General features: G+C 38.3%; 1 protein-coding gene across 8 annotated transcripts in view; it reads right to left on the minus strand.

The window, feature by feature from the left end:
• USP54 (ubiquitin specific peptidase 54) overlaps positions 1-17,786 on the minus strand; it is a 99,387-nt gene that overhangs the window by 72,668 nt on the left and 8,933 nt on the right. For 2 of the 8 annotated variants that reach the window (XM_085065530.1, XM_085065529.1), the window contains exon 1: positions 4,113-4,301. The exons of 2 other annotated variants lie outside the window; for them this stretch is intronic. The gene's annotated coding sequence lies outside the window, so the exon portion shown is untranslated. Of the gene's footprint in view, positions 1-4,112; positions 4,372-17,786 lie in introns of those variants that run through there. 4 more of the 8 variants (XM_085065528.1, XM_085065523.1, XM_085065526.1 and 1 more) reach the window with 3 other exon arrangements.

A 17,786-nucleotide genomic window follows, 5' to 3' on the forward strand; every position in this document is an offset into this window, starting at 1 on the left:
CAGAGCTATTAAAGTAGCTTGTAAATTACAAGATGAGCAAAAATATTTTTCATCTTTTCTCAAATAAAAGAAAAACCAAGCATAGTAGTGTTTTGGTAGTTAGCAAAAGAGAATCAGAAATACTTCTCAGGACTACTCAGACAGTGACTAACGTGAGAACAGTTTTTACACCCCCACTTTCCTTCAGCCTCTCAACTGCTCATTCTCATCCTTGTGCAACTTTTCAACATGGCAATGCAGCTACCTGGTCAGGGTAAACAGCAGCCAGGTGGAAAGACAGGCCAGGGTAGTTTGAAGACAGATCTGCTCCTCAATGCTTCCTACACAGCACACCCCCCCCCCAATATTTTTTCTGCAGAGTGACTTGGGGTGATATTACTGGTAAAATTAATTTGAGCACATCTGCTCAAATAAAATAAACTAAAGGATTCCTTCAAGAATACTATTGTCATATTTCCATTCCAAACCTCATATTTGACAAATTAATCTGCCTCATTTATAACTTTAAGATAAAAAGTTGGTATATACACTCACTATTTTCCAATTAATTGATAAAAGCTGTGTTATTTCTTATGTGTATGTGCTATGAGGCAGAGCACTCCTCATTGAAACCAGACTTTCTTTTGGCAGATGATTCAAACAAATAAATACAGGAGAAAAACAAAGTGCTAATAACCTGAGCACATTACTATGAACATATCCTGCTAGCAATCTGGCTTTCTACATCTAGGAACTCTTAAGTGATTCAAACGAGTTTTACCAGTAGCACTGGGAACTCTGGAAGACTACGAAAGCCAGGGTTTAAGAGTTACCAAAGACAAGCAAGAACCAAAATACCACTCTACCACAGAGGTAACACCACAAATACCACAAATAACTGCACTTCTTGTTTCTACCACCCTCCTAAAATCACCACAAAAACAAGAAAATCAATTCTATTGCATACTTACTCCCACCGACTGCGAAACACAGTGCACCGCATTTAATCCATCCTGCTTTTTGTAACTTCCACCTCAGCAAGTAGACCAAAGCCAGAAGAATGTTTTATAAATATCCTATCAAAAAGAGACAGCAAAAGGTCTTCTTGACTACAAGTAGGACACCAGGTTATAGATGCCTGTTACTCAAACAAAGCTCTAAATTAAATATCTTGGTCAAAGCATGAGCACATTCTTTGAATGACTGCGATGCCATGCCATGGCCAAAGCCAAGTCTCTCGCCACCTCTGCAAATACAAAAGACACAGACACACACACACATACACAGAGTTTTATGCCTTAAGAGGCATGGTACAAAATCATTTTCCTGTAGAAAAAGGAATTTCCTGTGGTTTAAATATGATCTCAGGAAATTCAGGAATTAATTTATAGTTCGACTAAGTTAGGAATCAGAAAACAACTTTTCCTACATAAAGCACACATATGGCACAGAACCAGCATAACCAGAGTGATAAATCTGTATCCACTTTTCCTACAGTCATCAAGAACTTACATAATTTTGTGACCCTAAATTACAGCACACAACCTGTAAACCTTGAATCTTAGCAATGCTGTGGTCCTTGACAGACTTGCAAGATGTCTTGAAAATTACGCAAGTTTGTTTCACCTCCCTGCATCAAATAAAACCAATGCTTTTCAGCCTCTTATGTGACATAAAAAAGGAGATGACAGGTTGCAGGTGTAAGATACACTTTGGAAACTAACTAACACTTTGGAAACTTAATTGCATCAATGTGAACCCAAATGAAAATAGGCTTGGCTGTATTACTTTCCTTTTGTATCACTTAACAGAAAAAACAAGATCACAAAGCCACAGTAATACAGAAGGTAATGAGACTCATAGAATTTTTTCTTACACAATTTCACATCCTACATTAATTATTTTCTGTTCTGTCTTATTTTTGTCCCATGACTGCACCTTGGCAGACTGATATGCAGCCAGGAAGTACATGTAGCACAGAACTCTCTAGAGCATTTAAATCTATGCCACAATACTGAAGAACTGAAAACAAAAGTCAATGCCACATGTGATTCCAGGAATCATCCCAATCACTATGGGGGAATCAGTATTTTAAAACAAACTTTTATTTGCAATTCATAAAACTAAGTCCTCTATGAAAATCTGCCATTGGAAAGAAGAGGGGAAGTAACAGCAATTCTTAAATCAGCTTTCTTTTCACCTTGAAATATTTTCTAACTATTTCATTAGAACAGCCATTATTTCTTAAAACTTATGGCACCTCTAAAAGCTGTTGCAGATGCTTACAATTCAGTGACTTTTTCAACAGTACACACAATCACATATTATGATGGCTACTGTTTACTTCACAGCCAGTGAAATTAAACTGCCTTAAGATGCTAAAATATGAACAAGGACAGTAAGAAATACCTGATGACTTCCAGAGGAAACAGTAAGCCACTTGCCAAAAATCTGTGGAAAGTTACATCTGTCACAGTAATAGGTGCTGTAATGAAAAAATATACTTAGAAGTTAAAGAGATTTTCAGGTAGAAAAGTAATTGACCAGATTTCACCATGAGGACTAATCCTACTATGCCTTGGATTACCTACTTGTTCACCTTAGCTTGGTGTCCTAATGCTGGAGCATCCCACTGGACTACAAACCTGCTTCTGACAGAACACTCATACCTTCTGCATAAATATGGGGGGAAAAAAAGAAAAAAGAGTAGTAGCTAAACACTATCATAATGTGACATTTACTCAGTTTCCTCTCCCTGAGGTGTGAGGCACACACAAAGAACAAACAAGTAAGTATACATTAACACACCTAAAGACTCCAACTGGTCTTCACGCATGCTAGATTAACATACTTCATCCCTTTAGAAAGCCCACTGTTAATATGTCAACTGGGATGATGCATTTTCCAGGACAAAGGCCATTGGGGCTGATCTACCTATGCAGGATGCCCACTACAAAGAGCAATACAGAATACCAAGTAGTATATGAACATCAGCAGCTAAATTTAGACAGCAAAAACATCATCCACTGCATACTGATTAGACTGAAATGCTATCAAGGCAATAGAAAAAAAGAAACCTGCTGAAAGACGGATTCAGAGGTATGCATTCAAAACCAAAAATAGCACATCTCTTAACACATACATACATAAGAGTATTTTGTTTATTTTAACAAAGAGTTACTCCAGAACCCTGCTCTGCAGATTAGATGAGACTAAAGCTACTTTGGAATCTAATGCAAAAAATAAGATGTGGTAGAGATGGGCATTTCCAAATCAGGACTTCAAAGGGAAGTCTTAGCCTACATTTTTAGCATAAGAATGCCAAAGAGACCTTTCTCTAGCCTAAAGAAGCAAGCCCGCTAAAGCCATGTTTTACTTGGTCACAACCTTCTGCTACCCAGAAAATTATAGAGGCCCTCCTGCCAACTTTATCTTCACATGATGATTCCCTTGAGCAGGGATTTTTTTCATTGCTTATTTCTAACAATTTTAACTTATCTGGTGAAAAGTAAACACATTAGCCAGAAATTAGAACTGCAAATATAGAAGTCTATTCATCATGAAGATTAACCAAATGTTCAAAGAAAGGTTTCAATGTCTCCTTTCACAAAGAAAAAAAATCCCAACCAACCAACCAACCAACAAAGAAATACAAACCCAAAAGTCCCAACCAAAGCCACAAGCAATACTTTGCATTTCTTCATCAGAACCAGCAAACAAAAATTTGTATGTTCCTATGCATACAAATATTTAGGTGGTGTAAATTCCACCATGGGGTTACACATTCCCACCTAACTGGCAAAAGGTATAATCTCTTTTCCATACAAGTGGGATATAATCTTCCACTGGCAAGGGAGGAAAAGCAGCTCTGAGACATTTGACATCCCTCCTCTACTCCAAACTTGAGCATTTGGCACTGCCTTGATTTCCCCAAGAATGAAGAGTTAAATTTGGCGCACCACTTTCTATCAAGGACAGTAGGTACACAGCACAATTCATCACTATGGAAAACAGAATCAACTAAGGCAGTATCTAGTGTTCACTTACTATCTAAGCAACAGTTTAAACAAGTAAATACATATGAAACCTACAACCCGATAGATAGCTATACAAAAGAAGAAAAAAAAGCTTACAATTAAGTTTGCAGATAATTAAACATCCCGCATGCAGCACATTTTTCCCGTCTAGCCAGCTGAAGCAGAAAACCTTTCATGCGCTTATACGGCAGGCAGCCCCACACCAAACAAGCCGACACCTGCTGCAGCGGCCCCGCATCGAGACGCCTTCCCGCCGAGTCCTGCCTGCCGCCGAGTCCTGCCTGCCTCCAGCCGCCCCCGGCCCGCGCGGCCCCGCGCGCTCCGCCGCCCCGCGCACGTGCGCAGCCGCCACCGCCCCGTCCCGCGGCGCGGGCAGCGCGAGCGGAGCGGGAGCCGCTGCCCCGCCCCCATGACGTCACCGCTCCGGCCGCGCACCTGATCCCCGGCAGGTCGCGCCTTAAAGGGGCCGCTGCGGCCGCAGACCCCGCAGGGAAAGGCGGCGGCCGCGACAACCGCGCTCAGGTGACACCCGCCTTTCCCCCGCAGGGCGCTCCGTGCCGCCCGACGCCTTTCGGCGCCTCTCCGCCACCTCTTGGCAATGCCAGAAGACCCTTCAGCCGCGCCCTGCCTCGAACGACTGCAGCCCTCCTCTCCGGAAAGAGCTATCCCACGGTGCCAATTATGTAAATAAAGTGGGCAAGCAAACCGCTCACCTGGTGGATTTTAGCAGAACACTGCAAATCCTTTCCCCTTCTTTCCAAAGCTCTTTTGAAGAGGCGGCGTGGCCATGGTAGAATGTGTCTCTCTGACACACCTCTCATCTATGATTCCAAACAGCTGCAGTTTTTAAGCATCTGACGACCACAACTTCCCTCTTTCACCCCAAAACCGAAGTGCCAGTTTGCCCATTGGTAAAGGACAGCTTGACCATTCTCCTGTTCAGAATGGTCAGGTCCAGAACCAGATACTGAATAAGAACTGTTGTATTTCTGCCAGAGGAAACCAACCAACGTAGCATGGCACAAAAACTGTAACCACGTAGTTTGTATCAACACCTGGCAAATTAGACACACTCAAAACGCAAGTGGGACAAATCAAACTTACCACTATCCTCTTCCCGAAGCAAAATCAATTGTCCTCTTACCCTGCTCAGTGATCCCCTCTACTAAGGAAATGTGCTGGAGGACAAGAGACCTTTAAATCAGTATCTGCATCACTTCAACTCAAACAGACAAATAACTTTAAATGTGGAAGAGAGGAGAATGAAACCAAAGATACAAATACTAAAACTTCCTATTCAAAAAGAACATTTGAACAGAAAAATGGCAGCTGCTATACTGTCATCCTTCCTACTTCTAGCTATCCGTATCTATCTATCTATCTATCTATCTATCTATCTATCTATCTACTTATATCCTATTTCTAGCTAATGCATACAGAAAAATACTATTTTTACATAGCAAGACATGAAAACCATCACCTAAACCCCTAGGAGGTTGCTGGGAATTCTCAAGGTGCAGGCACCTTTTAGTTCTCTCACTACTGTTATCAGCCATCAGTCTAGACAGACTACCCAGATTAATCGTTGTGTCCTCCAATTCTCAGGGCAACTTCATGCAAATCGATTCATCTCTGTCTGCTCTAATTCCTCATCTGTAAATCAGACAAATGACGCTTTCCTAATTCTCATGCATGCTTGCAGGGGTAGTTCTTACTTTTAGATATCAAAGATAAAGTAATAATAGAGCACAGTGTCACTCATCACCCAACTCATATCATAAAGGTCTTATTGACCTTCTACAACTATTTCCAAATAATTATTTGATTCTGAAAAAGTTCCCCTTTTTCTTTGTTTCTACGCATGGGTTCCACCATCAATTATACCAGCGCTTGCCAAAAACAGTGCTGGCCATTAGAAGTGCAGCATTCAGAACAGAGGAGAGACAGTATTCTGTTGTGCATAAGGAAACAGGCTGAACTCCACTTTATACAATATATTACAGCCTCATACACAAGCTTTTGCTTCTTGCTTTGTTAATAAGGGAGATACCATAAATATACATGTAATCAGATATTTCAATTCCATTCAACTCTCGTTTTCCCTTATAGAGATTATTGCTTCTGCCCCCACAACATTTGTAGGCATCCAGATGTCCAAAAACATTTTCTTCATGTTTAGACCCCTTTTTACCCCCCCCTTAATTTTCCTGAGTACTTATAAAATCTGTGTTTTTGCTTTAGTGAGCTTAGTTGCCTAAGATTATTATACTAAATGATCAGGACTATTTTTCAGAAAATGATGAATGTGATACAGCATGTTTTCTAAAAGAGAATTTCACTTTCATGTTAATCTCAGACTGCATGTGGACAGAAGTTATACAGCCTTATTTCATTTAACTACTTTAAAGAAAAAATAAATTCTTAATGCTTCTAGAACTAAGGCATTTAATCCCCTTGGCTCACTAGGCTACTACTAAAACATTAAAATTTTTTGGTTTTTTTATCTTTCATTCTAAGCTGAGGAAGTGTGTGAAACAATCAAAACAGTTATATCTGCACTATAATTAAAAACTCCCACTTATTGTCAAAAGCTAGGTTGCAAGCTCATTAGTGCTACTTTCAATTCAGCACCTCATTTGCTAAAATTTTAGTGGTGAACAAGTAGTGGGACTTTATTTCAAAGTATATTCAGAACAGATTCTCTTAATTATTGATAACAATAAATGTGGAATTTAAATACACTCAAATAAACTTTTCCCTCTATAAAAGTAATTTTAATCCATTTTAAATGTCATATTAAAAAAATTAATCCCTTGTTTAATTGTTATCCCTCCTGTTTGGTGCCCTTTTGATCACTGAGCTCCCACCCTTAGAGAGAAGGCTGTGCAACTTCAATTGGAGCCTGGAAGTCAGCTCTTCACAGCTGATAGATTGACTATTGTCTGTAGCATGTTTGCAGTGCTATTGCTTATCCAGACTATTGTGCTGTCTTCCTGTTGCCTTCCCCTAGAACTAACTATTCAATTAAACCAACATATTTGCACATATTACCATCCAACACAGCTATCCCACTAAGAGCGTTGAATAACCAAGACTTAAAATTATAGCTCAGGTCTGTCTTGCACAGTGAAATCACAACAAAATTACTTCTGAACTTTATGTAAGGAACACCGGATTTTTATCCATATTTCAGTAGACTAAATAAATTTGGTGTACTTTTACTCCTCTAAATAAATTGATGTCGCTTAAGAGCACTTAGCTACTAAGTTTCTAACATAACATTAACTTCACTTACTTCTATCGCAACAAGTTCAACCTCCACTTTACACTGAAAGTGGCTGCAACCTTCTCAATAAATTTCAAGTTTGGATTGTAATTCTGCTAACAGAATCTTCGTAGCACCATACTTTATGCTATATACAAAGCTTCTCTTATGCTTTTTAATCTAATTCTACAAAGAGACAGACAAATACTAGGTACTATGACATCCAATAGCCTAATCCTGCATTCTACAATGAGCAGCATCCTTCCTTTACCAAATAAAGCAAAGCACAAATAATTTTTGTTGGTCTGAAGTTCATTATCTTCATTAAGTCAAGCATAGAAAGTACAACATGAAGCAGCATAAACAGTAAGACAGGTCTGTGTTTCCTCAGTAGATTTGCAAGTGCAGCTAAGCAAGGAACTCCAATTCCAGAAAACCTAAATTATTTAAGGCACGTACATTCTAGTCTAAGAAAAAATAAAGCTATCAGTTTCCTGACCTACCTTTCAAAAACAATAGGTAAAATACGACATGATGAACAGGTAAAATACCCATCGATGAACAGTGGTCTGCGGCTATAAATTTCATTCCAACCACGCAAGGGAAAAGCAGCTCTAGTGTCCTAGCCTCGAGGACTGGCATGAGCTCAGCACTCAGCTCAGCAGCATCACAGCATTCCCAAACCACAGGCCTTCTTAACTACATCATTTGAATCACACCAAATGCTGGTTTGGCCTCCTACGCCCAGTACTTAGAGCTGGTTGATGAGGCTGCAACATCTTGCAACTTCTATACTATGGCTTCTCTTTATTATACATTCCTCCTACATAGCAGTCTTACCCTCCAGTTCCAGTGGCACATGCTATTGGCATTCTCTCTAAGACTGTGTTTTGGGCATATTTTTTAAAGATATTTTATCACTGAGTATTCATGGACAATAACTATCTTACTTGCATTCCACTCCAGTAATGATCTTCCTATTTATTCCTAGTGTATCACCTACTATATTCATACAGCTAACTCTACATTTTCTACTCTAAAGCAAGAGTTTCTGGCTCAGACAGTTAAAAATAATGCCATTAAAATATGACCAGAGCCTGAAAAAGCACCAACCTGTGACTTTTCCACATAGATTTGTCTGAAAATTTGAATGATTAATATTTAAACAATCAATGTGAGCAGCAACTTTTCTTGCAGATAATATGAATGCAAACATCCATCTAGGAAAGCAAGGAAAAATATTAGAATTTACAGCCTTTAGCCCAAATTCACTATGGGATGGAGAAACAAAATAGTAGTAGCAGAGGAGAGAGAGAGGAGTTCAAATCATCCCCTCATAACCAAAACAGTAACAAATACATCTTTTCAAGTCACCCTGATCCTTTCTGTAATATGCAAAAACTTCTACCTGTTAAAAGCTCCAGAGTGTCTCCCTGCAGGATGCTGGACCTCTAATGCTTCCATATCAGACATCTGCCCTGTGTTTAAAGACTGCCCATGGAAGAAAGGAAGGGAAATATTAGGCAAAAATGTAAAATGAAAGCAACTCTTAGTAGGTTATTAGAAAGAAGGAATACTGAAATGATGGCATTTCCTTCACATTTACTTAAACAAAAAAACCCATTAAAAAGTGCTTGGAGCTGTGACAAATTCCATTCTCAGGCGCAAAATTCAGGTTTGGCTGGCTATGCTGTACACAGGCTGTTGGCTTTGACTCATAAAATCTCTGAACAAACAGAAACTAAAAATGCTAAGGAAGGTAATTTCCAACTGCGATGATTAAAGACACGTACTCTAAGGTACAACAATGCAAATAGAGACTAGTAGTACACTAACAACATATGTTACACCCTCAGGTGTCTCCCTTCTCAGGTAACTGAGGCTTGCATTAATTTCTCAGTGGAGAAATAGACAATGGAAACCGGGAAAGATTTTATAAACAAAACCATTACCAACAGTACACTCCTTGTTTTCATATGCTAATAATACACCCAGTCCCCAGAGCGCTGAAGCAACAACTGAAGTCATTAAGAAAATAAGAAAGAAATAAAAGTTAACTACAGACAGGCTTGTTAAGGGCCTCTGAAAAGGAAAAAAGAGCTGAAAATCTTGTGTGGTACAACTCTTGCTTGCATACTGAGGTACCAACAAAGAAAAGATGAAGGCTACTGAGTTTAGAAGATACAAGTCAAAGGACTGGCAATATGGAGACTGCTTGCATCAGCATTTTGTGAAGTGGATACTGTCTCAAGGCAAATTGTCTCCATGTACAAAGTATTCATGTTTTAATCAGCAACATTCAAAAAAATCTGTATGTACTGCTCATCAATCTTAAAATAACGTTGTTGTTCAAAAAACAGTTTAATAAAATTTTTAGGAGAAAGAACAGTCAGCTAGCTCTGAAACTGGTCCTTTGTTCCTGATCTGAGATCTAAATTGCATTTTTTTGCAAAAATTTAACATCTCTCATCTTTCTCTCATGGATGGCCCTTACACCTGACAACTTCTTACCTTCCTGAAATTGCCTACAACATACATACAAAATTATGCCTTCTGGTTCTGTTTTCAGCACTTGCACACTCACTCCTCTCCCTGGTTCAAATTATTTCAGTCTTTCCAATTAGGCCTCATTTTCTAGACCTCAAATTATTTGATTACTCTTCTCCCAGCCTCCGTTCAGGTGACCTCTATGTTCCTGGGGCATTTGCCCTAGTGAGATGCAACACTTGAACAGAGGACTTACTCATGGATACAGAAAAGTAAGAAAGATAGTTCTGTATCTTTTTATCTCTCCTGATATAAGATTTGTCCTTTTACATCAGGAATTCTGGAGAATTATCATCTAATTACTTGTTCCCTACAGTCTAATTGTGTATTCATGATTTCTGTTAAGTGTAAAACTTCAATCTGTCCCTATTTATCTCCTACGGTTTTCTTAATTTTCTCAAAATAATTTTTTCCTCATAAACTTGTGTTCTATGTATATTTATTCCCTCCAAGTTCTGGGGGCATTTTTAGTGAATCAATTTTGTAAGCACACTCTCTATTCTATCATCAAGGTCATTATCAAGAAGATTGAAGTGAAGCAGAATGAGTACAGACCCAACAGACCGTGGCGGATCCACATTCAATAGAACCATTTCATTTTGACAGACAATCATTAGTAACCACCTACTAGGCACAGTCATCCAACAAGACTTGCTCCTACTCTGTAAGAGTTTCTTTCAGGTCACATTTCTTTACTTGTTTGCAAAATTATAGCAAGAAACACTGCCAAAGAACTCACCAACATGAAAAATACTAAGAGTCACACTTTCCTTGTCAATTCATTGGCCTTACTGTTATGTTACAGAAGAAAATTAAACTGGCATGACTATTTAGTCTTCCTAAATTCATCATGCTTGGGCCTTGTGTTCCCATTGTCTCCCTGAGGCTTATACTTTCTGCAAGAATTTGTTCAAAATGTGGAAGATGAGAGGAAAGGTCTATAATTTCCTGTCTCCTTTATCCCCACCCTCTTTACATTTTCAAGTCTTCCAGCATCTCAAAGGGCAGCTATCTCTACTGAGACAGCAGAATCCATCACTTATTTTCCCTTAACCAGCCAAAGGATCCAACTTAATAAATAACCTACCCAAGTAGGTTTTGCATACTACAAAGTATGCTTTTTTTTCTCCTCCTTGTGCAAACTGCTGCTCATTTCTACTCCTCTTCTGCTAATGTTTTGAGGATATTGTCATAGTTCTTACTTCTTGTCCATCTTACAACACTGTGCTGCCTATCAAAACCTGCACACTCCAGGGCCATGGCTGCACAGCTGCTAGGAGGACACTGCGGTGAGTGCAGTTCAGCGGACAGCAGTGCTTCAGGGCTGCTCCAGGCTGGGAAGCCCCACAGAAAAGTCAGGACACGGCCCTGCCAGAAGAAAGGGGTACTTCCCACTGGGGTGGCCATCTCCAGTGCAGGGCCAACACAGGAGCTCTGCACTCAGACAGGAACAGAACTAGGGCTCTGCAATCCGGACTTAATAATCACACCAGCAAGGGGAGACCAATTACCAGATCGTTTGCAGCATATTAGCGTCGCTTCTGCATCAATTATGAAATCTGTCTCTACACCCAGCTGGGCAGATGGAGCTGGGTTGGATGAGACAAACACACACGGATTTTCCTCAAAGAATTCATGCACATACACTGAACAAGGGATTGCAGACAAAAAACTGGATTAAGCCTTACACAGATGATCCTGCCGATACTCTGCCTCTCACAGTGTATTTCCTCAGATAGCACAGCACACAAAGCCAGCGACCCTTATGTACATTCCTACATTCTTGTACCATTACTTTTAAAATGTTGGTAACTTGCTGTCCATGCCCAAAATCAAACTGTATAATAATACTTTTATTATAGTATGTGTATGTGGCAGTTTAAGATGTAAATGTTTGATTATATTGTTCTAAAACAGCAACAAAGAACGGGAAGAAAAAAAGGTTTAAAAGACATGTGTTTAAAGATAACTGATACCTAAGTTTTCTTAAGTGTATTGCAGGTTATTCACCCTGCACCCAAACTGGTTACTTCCTTTTCACAAGAACTATACAATGATTACATAAAACTGAAAAACTGTTCATTATCTTTCGTGCACACTAAGCACGCTTGTAGCCTTCTAGCCCCTCCCTTTATTGACGTTTAATCTTCCCAAGAATACATGAGACCAAAAGAAGTAGGATACGGTAATACAATTGTAAATTAATAAAAATAGCTAGGATGCAAAAGTATCTTCAAAATTAATTACTTCCCCTAAGACTATCCAAAATTCATCTGACACATTGTATAATTTTATGACAATACTTTATAAACAGCAGAGCAAAATCTAACAAGTGTGACATTACAAGAAAAAGAATGAAAATACTGTTTGTGTGGATTAATGTTGTAAATGAATACTTAGCTTTTGGGGAGTATCTGACTTTATTTAATTAAAAGTACAAATACTGATGTTTTTGAAGAAAAAAAAAAAGTACCATTGCAAACATACCTGCTTTACCCCCCTCAGAAGAAAAAGGCTAAAACACTGATTTATCATGACTTAAGAAGATACTGACCACCAGCTGAACTGCATTAACAGATTAATGTATTTCTAGTCCAATTACCCTGAGAAGCAAAACAAGTTAGTATAAACCACTAGTGAATTAACTATATATACTCAAGGAAATCTCAGGCAATATAATAAAAGAAAATTTACATTGAAACTGCTCAGTCACTAATTTATAACTTATCACATTTTTCCTGATGAGATAGTTTACAAGGACAAATATTCAGGCTTCAACTGGTGGGATGGGAAGGGAGAGGTGTTTTTTTTCTTATTTGCTTTTCGCTACAGGCACATTAAAAGATTAATGTCTGGAAGCTAGCAAAAAATGTTACTAATTATATTAATCTTGAACACTAATACTAATCACAACTAATCACTATCTAAATAGCATTTTACTGGGAAATTTGAAGTGGGCTGGTATTCAGTACTTTGGAACAGACATTAAATTAACAACTGTTTGATTTTTATTTTACATGAAGTGGATTGATTACTAACTCCCATAAGAATCATTTCAACTCAGACCTCAAGAACTTAATGCGTTTAGGAAAATTTGCATGACAAGAGGCACGTCACCTTGCAGACTTTGTACTGCCGCCTCACGTATGTGATAGCAGTTGATATGAAAAAATCACATTGATGCAAATATTACCTTTAAACTTGAAAAGAAGTAAGAACTCTCTCCTATCTAGTTCACTGCCTGACATGACAGCATGGGAATATAACAAGTCTGCTCTATTCACAACCACACTGGAATTTAATCCAAACACGTATTTAGTTTAGTAATTCTCTAACTAATTGAATCATTCTCTAATAATTTGAACAGTTAGTACAACCTGTATTCGCAATGTTTGTTTATGCTTAGTTTTAGCTACAAGCTCAGTTGCATCCGGTCTATATGGTCAGGGCCCGTAACAAGAAGTAATTACTGCTGATTACTGTCCAGAGGAAGCCTGTTCTATGAAGGAGATTTTTGGAATGAAACCTAATTATTTTCTCTTGGTTATAGATATGCACACAAGTTACATTAGCAAAATCATTTGCTAACTCAAAAGAATTAATTGTAATGTTTCATTATGCCACTTTGCATATCCTCCAAGAATTTCCACCCCAGTAGAACTTAACAGATTTTAGAACTATTTCTGGAAGAAGAAGAAGACAGACAGTTCAAGATCTGGTTCCTCTTCCCACTGAACTGAGGATGTGACAGTACCGGAACAGCCAGAACACCCAAATTTTATTCCGAGTTCTACACTAACAGCTTCTGACAAGCCAAGCCTCTGTGCCCATCCATTCTGGCTACTTATGATACCATGCCAAAGTTAATTTTGTTGAAATATCTGGACAGAAAGACTGAAGGAGAATTCTCATAAAAAAGAAAAGGTGAAAAACACGTTCATAACTGAGTTCACCAGGACTAATTTGAATTTTCTAACAGTGAAAGGAATTCTGCGTGCTTATGTAGCAAAGACAAGAAATAAATCCTCAACCTCTTGCCTCAGAGGAGGCCTTGTTTCTGGACATTGCTCACAAGCAGCAAGGGAATGATGCCATATAAAGCAGCTGACCTTGACTACAACACATGCATGTCTGAGTAACAGCTACATACAATTTGACTGGGAAGGCTGGAATGGATGCTGACGTAATAAATACCGAGTGAAAACTAATGCAGTAGTGACCCGGTTCTCATTCCACTAAAATTTTAAGTGTTGTCATCTTTTCCATAGTATCAACCCACCAACAGTCACTACTCAAATGGATAAGCTAAACATTAAGACGTTACTGAAGCAAAAGAAACTGTCCATATTTCTTTCTTAAGTTCTATTCTTCCTTTTGTGTTTACCAGACCACCAGCCTGCTCTCCTTTACATTTACTTCCCCTCTGATAAATCAACAGCTTTGCAACTTAAAAAAATGGTTGCAAAAATGCAATGAGCAAACTCAGTACTAAGGCTCACAAATGTCTGAAATCAAAACACCTGACTCAAGTTCTTCTGAATTTTCCTTTGTATTTTAATTCTCCTTACTGCAAAGATTCCAAAAGAGCTGAGTAAGCAAGTGATGTAATTGGACTTGATAAAAGAGGCAGAAATTGCATTCAGTGTGAAGATGCAAGGCACATCATTTCCCAATTACTTATATAACAGATATTGTTGATTTTTATTAGTACATCTTGCAAATTTACACCATTTTAAACACGCATTCTAATACTTTGCCTAGACATTCTACTTCATTATCTACTTGGCAGAGTTATATTCCTAATTAAAACATAACTAAACATGCAATCAAATGGTATATAATACCTATGTAATTCATAACACAAAGCTTTCAATGTTGGCATCCTGGCTGCATCCAGAAATCTGAAGGTACCGGTAAACATATTTTCCTGTTATGCCATTCAATTGGAGTAAAAGGCTCACAAGGCTGAAATTTAAACAACCTAAGAAAGCAGGACTGAATCTAGCTGTAAATATGTCTGTAATTCCAGTCTTGGGTTGCTGCCTAAGGCAGCAACAGCCACTGAAATCACAGAAATTCCCTCCTAGTAGAAACTTCTGTCTGCAAGAACGAGGCTACTCTAGTTGTGAAAGGAGAATGGATATCATCAAAAAGGAGACAAATCCTGCTCTACATTATCTTAGTCTAAATACCAAATAATATCAGCAGCTCCAGTGCATCCTAATGCAACAGAGAAAAAATTTCCCTAATGACCCTTTTAAAGAATCTCCAAAGCAATTCTGCCCTGAAAACATACAAAGTATTTCCTCCAGTATAGGTTTCTTTATAGAAATGTCAAATGGATTTTTGGCAGCAATCATAATTTTCCTACTTCAACTTTCAATTTTCAAAACCATGATTTCAAAGATCTCAATCTGCGAATGGGATAAGTTGTGACAATAAGTCCAAGTAAGCTTAGGGGAAGGCACTGGATTTGGCATCGCATTTCCCAAAGAACATGCAGATGACAGGCAAACATGTACACATGCTTCACCCTCTGCCCCCACATTCAGAAACCAAGACATTTAAGTGAATGCCTTTGAGGCAGAAGAACATCATTTTGCCTCTCTAAAATCAACAGGGTAATTATACCCGGCAAATAGTGCTGAAGGAACTATTAAGTAATTAGACTTTGCGTGTCTATTTTGTAAAGCCTAGAAACGAGAAAAAAATTCACACATACACCTGTTTGACCATTAGCTTTTTTGGGAAGTTCTGTCTGATACAAAAAGTTACAAGTGTCCATGTTTCCAAAGTCAGAATCAAAGTGATTGGCTTTGTCTAGACTGATCTATGTAGTGTTCCATTAGTATTATTATGTTTTTACCAGATCAATAATAAAATCCTTTGTGAAAGCTGATTGGAAAACCACAAAGAAAGACCTACATACCAGCTACTGTTGCAAACACATTTTGTTCATTGTGCTACTTTTTCTATTTCTTCTGAGGAGGTAAACCCCTTATGAGAGGAAGAGCTAAGGACAGCACTATTAGTGACAGAACTAGTGCTGTCCTGAGTTAGGGCACTCATGGATAAGGTAAAAATGCTGGCCTTCATTGAAAGAGACTGAGGATTTATCAAGATCAAGAATTTTCCCACAATCTCTTTAGAGCACCCTGGTGCTGGCCTTCACTAGTTCTTAACAGATTCAAAATCATGATCACTGCTTTTCATTTATGTGGTAATATTATCAGACAATAGAAAATTCCTTTGGTAAGCAGCCAAGGCAACTTATCCCCACCCTGACAAAGGTGGGATTTTAAAACCCACACAAACCAAACAGATTGATATTCATAAAAAATGGGAGAATTGAATATCTGTTGTTTCATTTGACACCATTTTTCTCTATATTCAGTAGCAGTTTGGATTTTTTTTTTTAAAGAATGAAGAATGTTGGCAGAATTAAAGCTGCATGACCACACACCTAAATAACGGAAGTGGGCAGAGGAAGAAAAATTCAAATACTAATTTACGTGCTAAAATTCCATTTATTGCCTACAGTCATCACGTGGGAGGACAAATATCAGATAACTATTGGGGAAAGTAAGGGGCAAGATATTTTTTAACTGTTTTTCAGTTTTGACCACCTGTGTGCAGTCCAAAACAAGCAGCTGGATCTCACTTTGGCATTCACACTGGAAAGCACTGCCATCACCTCGTTCTATTGGAGTAAATTGGCAAACCAGACCGGCAATGCAGAACATCCCTGTGCAGCACCAGCGGCTCTGCTGGGGCAAGCAGGCAGGTGCTCCACCTGCAGCTCTCCTTAAAAGTATGTACATGAAAATCAACTCTTTGATCTTCATCCCACACCAAAGGATAACCGTAAAATCTAAAGTGGGCATTTAAAACAAAACTGACCTAAGTCTAGGACCAGTTTTATAAAAAAGAAATTACTACTAGGTAGAGAAATAAGATTTCTTCCTCCTCACTATAACCTTAAGCAGGTATTAAACTCTTCAACAAAAACTATTAGCTATAGGCATAAATTATGAATGTTTCGATAATTTTTCCTATCTCATGACAACTCTGGCTCTGAAGACAAAAGAATTTTTTATAGTCTCAAAAAGAAAAAAAAATCTTCCAAAGAGATTCTTTTTTAAATCTAAATGCATTTTTTCTTTCTTACCAAAGAATCAAAAGTAACTGACAATGCTATTCATGAAAAACATTTATGCAGTTCAGCCTGCTTAACAGCTGACTGCAATTTAACAAAATTTCTTTTTGGCCTCCTTCTTTGTTTACATCAGTAACAAAATAAAAAAAAATGAAAACCAAACAAATTTAGTTGAAGTAACTATCTCAGTGACAGGCACATTTTACAATGCCTTGGTGCTTCCTGCTTAGAAACCCTGCTAAACTCTTCTGGTAGGTCTAAAATTTTGTCTGTTTTATTAGAAGAAAAAATGTGCTAGTTCCCTTGCTCTAATCTTCTTGCCTGCATTATATCCAAGTTATGCTGTCTCCTACTAACAACTGCAATTTGTTCTGAATATTACATAATATGTGTGAGAATCCTCTATTTCTTGTACAAAAATTCATGTTTGTTTAGTCAAGTTCCTGCAGTTTATTAGAATTTAGAACAAAGCATTTCCTAGTTTGGTTATGTCCTCTTAGAAAAATGGCTCAATCTGGACTAAATCTTCACAGAAATATTATTCAAAGCAGGAGTTAATCTGTCCACAGCCTCAGCTGCTTATCAAGACAGTTGGCACAGCAATTTGCCTTTCCTCCTAAGCTGGTGCCTCTAATTCTCCTGTCTCATGTGATGCCATTCTTACCAAAGGAATTTACTGAGCACTCCAAATGAACAGCTCACGCAGTTAAGAAGAAACAACACTGAAAATGAGTGTGATCAACAAGTAAATCAGAACCACAGAATAACTGAGGCTAGAAATGATCCCAGAGAAGGTCTCTAG

This window comes from Lichenostomus cassidix, chromosome 6 (assembly GCF_008360975.1).
Source record: "Lichenostomus cassidix isolate B80296 chromosome 6, HeHo_3.0, whole genome shotgun sequence".
NCBI classification, from domain to species: domain Eukaryota; kingdom Metazoa; phylum Chordata; class Aves; order Passeriformes; family Meliphagidae; genus Lichenostomus; species Lichenostomus cassidix.